This window comes from Arachis ipaensis, chromosome B10, assembly GCF_059453495.1.
Source record: "Arachis ipaensis isolate K30076 ecotype BB chromosome B10, ASM5945349v1, whole genome shotgun sequence".
Taxonomy (NCBI): Eukaryota; Viridiplantae; Streptophyta; class Magnoliopsida; order Fabales; family Fabaceae; genus Arachis; species Arachis ipaensis.
The window spans coordinates 63,014,414-63,019,213 of record NC_142435.1 but is presented as its reverse complement, the minus strand read 5'-3'; the positions used below and the strand labels follow the sequence as shown (position 1 = coordinate 63,019,213).

The 4,800-nt window shown below is 34.7% G+C and overlaps 1 non-coding gene across 1 annotated transcript; it reads right to left on the bottom strand.

The window, feature by feature from the left end:
- Positions 1-3,682: 3,682 nt before the first annotated feature.
- LOC148580282 (small nucleolar RNA R71) lies at positions 3,683-3,790 on the bottom strand. Its single transcript, XR_015896461.1, has one exon. It is a non-coding gene; the product is annotated as a small nucleolar RNA R71 (small nucleolar RNA).
- Between the last annotated feature and the right edge of the window lie 1,010 nt (positions 3,791-4,800).

Here is a 4,800-nt window from a genome sequence, read left to right as displayed (position 1 = left end):
CTAATTGCGTTCGAAAGTAGACATCCAGGGCTTTCCAGCAATATATAATAGTCCATACTTTGAATAAGTATTGATGACATAAACTGGCGTTCAACGCCAGTTCTATGCTGCATTCTGGAGTCAAACGCCAGAAACAAGTTGCAAAGTGGAGTTCAATGCCAGAAACACGTTACAAACTGGCGATCAACTCCAAGAATGATCTATCCACGTGTAAACTTCAAGCTCAGCCCAAGCACACAGCAAGTGGGCCCCAGAAGTGGATTTCTGCATCATTTACTCAATTCTGTAAACCCTAGTAACTAGTTTAGTATAAATAGGACTTTTTACTATTATCTTTACATCTTTAGTTTCATCTTTAGATCCCGTTTGGGGCTGGCCATTCGGCCATGCCTGAACCTTTCACTTATGTATTTTTCCACGGTAGAGTTTCTACACACCATAGATTAAGGTGTGGAGCTCTACTGTTCCTCAAAGATTAATGGAAAGTACTACTGTTTTTCTATTCAATTCAACTTATTCCGCTTCTAAGATATTCATTCGCACTTCAACATGAATGTGATGATCATGACAAAGTCATCATCATTCCCCTATGAACGCGTGCCTGACAACCACTTTCGTTCTACCTTCGATTGAATGGATATCTCTTGGATATCTAATACAGGGGACCGAGTCCGAGTTATTAGCGTCTTCGTGGTATAAGTTAGAACCCATGGATGGCAATTCCTGAGATCCAGAAAGTCTAAACCTTGTCTGTGGTATTTCGAGTAGGATCTGGGAAGGGATGGCTATGACGAGCTTCAAACTCGCGAATGCTGGGTGTAGTGACTAACGCAAAAGGATAGTAAATCCTATTCCAGTATGATCGAGAACCGACAGATGATTAGCCATGCAGTGACAGCGCATTGGACCATTTTCACAGGAGGATGGGATGTAGCCATTGACAATGGTGATGCCCTACATAAAGCTTGCCATGGAAAGGAGTAGGATTGATTGGATGAAGACAACAGGAAAGCAGAGATCAGAGGAACGAAAGCATCTCTATACGCTTATCTGAAATTCTCACCAATGAATTACATAAGTACCACTATCTTATTTTATATTTTATTTAATTTTCATCCATTATAATTTCTTAAAACTATTTGAATCCGCCGAACTGAGATTTACAAGGTGACCATAGCTTGGTTCAAGCCGACAATCTCCGTGGGATTGACCCTTACTCACGTAAGGTTTATTACTTGGACGACCCAGTGCACTTGCTGGTTAGTTGTATGAAGTTGTGAAACAGATATAAGATCATGAACGTGCGTATTGAGTTTTTAGTGCCGTTACCAAGGAATGGAATGATCACGATTTCGCACAGCAAGTTTTTAGGTAATTTTTTTTTTCGTTTTATTTTCAAAAATAAATAAATAAATAAATAAATTATTTTCAAAAATCTTTCAAAAAAAAATTTTCTTTTCCTTTTGTTTTCGAAAATTATTCTAAATTTTTAAGAATGAATTCTAAAGTTTCAAAATGGTATGCTGAAGTTTGGCTGGCCATCAAGCTTTAGACTAACCTGGTATGATTCCTGAAATCTTGATTGAGGACTTTGAATTCATTGCTTCCTTTTCCCTATAGGTTTTCAAAAAAATAAAAATATACAAAAATCCAAAAAATTAATAAAATCATAAAATCAAAAATATTTTTTGTTTCTTGTTTGAGTCTAGAGTCAATTTTTAAGTTTGGTGTCAATTGCATTTTTTCTAAAAAAAATTTATGCATTTTTTGAAAATTCATGCATTCATAGTGTTCTTCATGATCTTCAAGTTGTTCTTGGTAAGTCTTCTTGTTTGATCTTCATATTTTCTTGTTTTGTGTATTTTCTTGTTTTTCATATGCATTTTTAATTTGTTAGTTTCTGAAGTTTGAAAATTTCTAAGTTTGGTGTCTTGCGTGTTCTTCTTTCATTAAAAATTTTCAAAAATAAGTCTTGATGTTCATCTTGATCTTCAAAGTATTCTTGGTGTTCATCTTGACATTCATAGTGTTCTTGCATGCATTGTGTGTTTTGATTCATAATTTTTATGTTATGAGTCTTTTTCATGTTTTTCTCTTTCTTCATTAAAAATTCAAAAATAAAAAAATATCTTTTCCTTATTTTATTCAAAATTTTCGAAAATATGATTTGATTTAGTCAAAAAGTTTTTAAATTTAATTGTTTCTTATGAATCAAATCAAATTTTCAATTTAAAAATCTTATCTTTTCAAAATCTTTTTCAAAAATCAAATCTTTTTCAAAATTTCTTTCTAATATTTTCGGAAATTTTTCAAATTAATTTTCAAAAATCTTTTTCTTAATTTTAGTTCATGATTTTCGAATTAGTTACTAACATTTAATGTGATTGATTCAAAAATATTAAGTTGTTACTTACCTAGTAGGAAAGGTTCAGTCTTTAAACTCTAGAATCATATCTTTTTAGTTTCTTGTTAGTCAAGTAATCAACTTTAGTTTTCAAAATCAAATCTTTTTAATTTTCTTTTCAAATCTTTTTCAAATTAAAATTTCAATCATATCTTTTTCAAATTCAATTTCAAAATCTTTTCCAACTTTTTATCTTTTTAAAATTGATTTTCAAATCATATCTTTTTGTTTCAATCATATCTTTTTAAATTTCAATCATATCTTTTTCAAAAACAAATTTCAAAACTTTTTCAATCAATCTTATCTTTTTGTTTCAATCATACCTTTTTCAAAACTACCTAACTAATCCTCTCTCTTATTTTCGAAAATTCCCTCTCCCCTTTTTCAAAATTTCTTTTTAATTAATTAATTGTTTTAAATTTTAATTTGAATTTTATTCTTCCTTTAATTTTTGAAAATCATCAACTCCATTTTAAAATTTATTTTCGAAATCTAACTTTCAAATTTAATTTTTATTTTAATTAAATTTCGAAATTCTCTCTCTCATCTCCTTCTATTTATTTATTCATCTACTAACACTTCTCTTCCATCCAAAAATTCGAACACCACCTCCCTCTCTGTGTTCGAGTTTTCCCACTTCTCTTCTTTACATTACATTCTTTTCTTCTTCTACTCACACAAAGGAATCTCTATACTGTGACATAGAGGATTCCATATTTTCTTTGTTATTCACTTCTTTGTCATATGAGCAGGAGCAAGGACAAGAACATTCTTGTTGAAGCAGATCCTGTACCTGAAAGGACTCTGAAAAGGAAACTAAGAGAAGTTAAAATACAACAATCCAGAGACAACCTTACAGGAATTTTCGAACAAGAAGAGGAGATGGCAGCCAAAAATAATAATAATGCAAGGAGGATACTTGGTGACTTTACTGCACCTAATTCCAATTTACATGGAAGAAGCATCTCCATTCCTGCCATTGGAGCAAACAATTTTGAGCTGAAACCTCAATTAGTTTCTCTGATGCAACAGAACTGCAAGTTTCATGGACTTCCATCTGAAGATCCTTTTCAGTTCTTAACTGAGTTCTTGCAAATCTGTGATACTGTTAAGACCAATGGGGTTGACCCTGAGGTCTACAGGCTTATGCTTTTCCCGTTTGCTGTAAGAGACAGAGCTAGAGTGTGGTTGGACTCTCAACCCAAAGATAGCCTGAACTCTTGGGATAAGCTGGTCACGGCTTTCTTAGCCAAGTTCTTTCCTCCTCAAAAGCTGAGCAAGCTTAGAGTGGATGTTCAAACCTTCAGACAGAAAGAAGGTGAATCCCTCTATGAAGCTTGGGAGAGATATAAGCAGCTGACCAAAAAGTGTCCTTCTGACATGCTTTCAGAATGGACCATCCTGGATATATTCTATGATGGTCTGTCTGAATTAGCTAAGATGTCATTGGATACTTCTGCAGGTGGATCCATTCACCTAAAGAAAACACCTGCAGAAGCTCAAGAACTCATTGACATGGTTGCTAATAACCAGTTCATGTACACTTCTGAGAGGAATCCTGTGAGTAATGGGATGCCTCAGAAGAAGGGAGTTCTTGAAATTGATACTCTGAATGCCATATTGGCTCAAAATAAAATATTGACTCAGTAAGTCAATATGATTTCTCAGAGTCTGAATGGAATGCAAGCTGCATCCAACAGTACTCAAGAGGCATCTTCTGAAGAAGAAGCTTATGATCATGAGAACCCTGCAATAGCAGAGGTGAATTATATGGGTGAACCCTATGGAAACACCTACAATCCCTCATGGAGAAATCACCCAAATCTCTCATGGAAAGATCAACAAAAGCCTCAACAAGGCTTTAATAATGGTGGAAGAAACAGGTTTAGCAATAGCAAGCCTTTTCCATCATCCACTCAGCAAAAGACAGAGAGTTCTGAGCAGACTCCATCTAGCTTGGCAAATATAGTCTCTGATCTATCTAAGGCCACTCTAAGTTTCATGAATGAAACAAGATCCTTCATTAGAAATCTGGAAGCACAAGTGGGCCAGCTGAGTAAAAGGATCACTGAAACCCCTCCTAGTACTCTCCCAAGCAATACAGAAGAAAATCCAAAAGGAGAGTGCAAGGCCATTGAAATGACCATCATGGCCGAAACCACAAAAGAGGAGGAGGACGTGAATCCCAGTGAGGAAGACCTCCTAGGACGTCCAGAGATCAATAAGGAGTTTCCCTCTGAGGAACCAAAGGACTCTGAGGCTCATCTAGAGACCATAGAGATTCCATTAAACCTCCTTATGCCATTCATGAGCTCTGATGAGTATTCTTCTTCTGAAGAGAATGAAGATGTTACTGAAGAGCAAGTTGCCAAGTACCTTGGTGCTATCATGAAGCT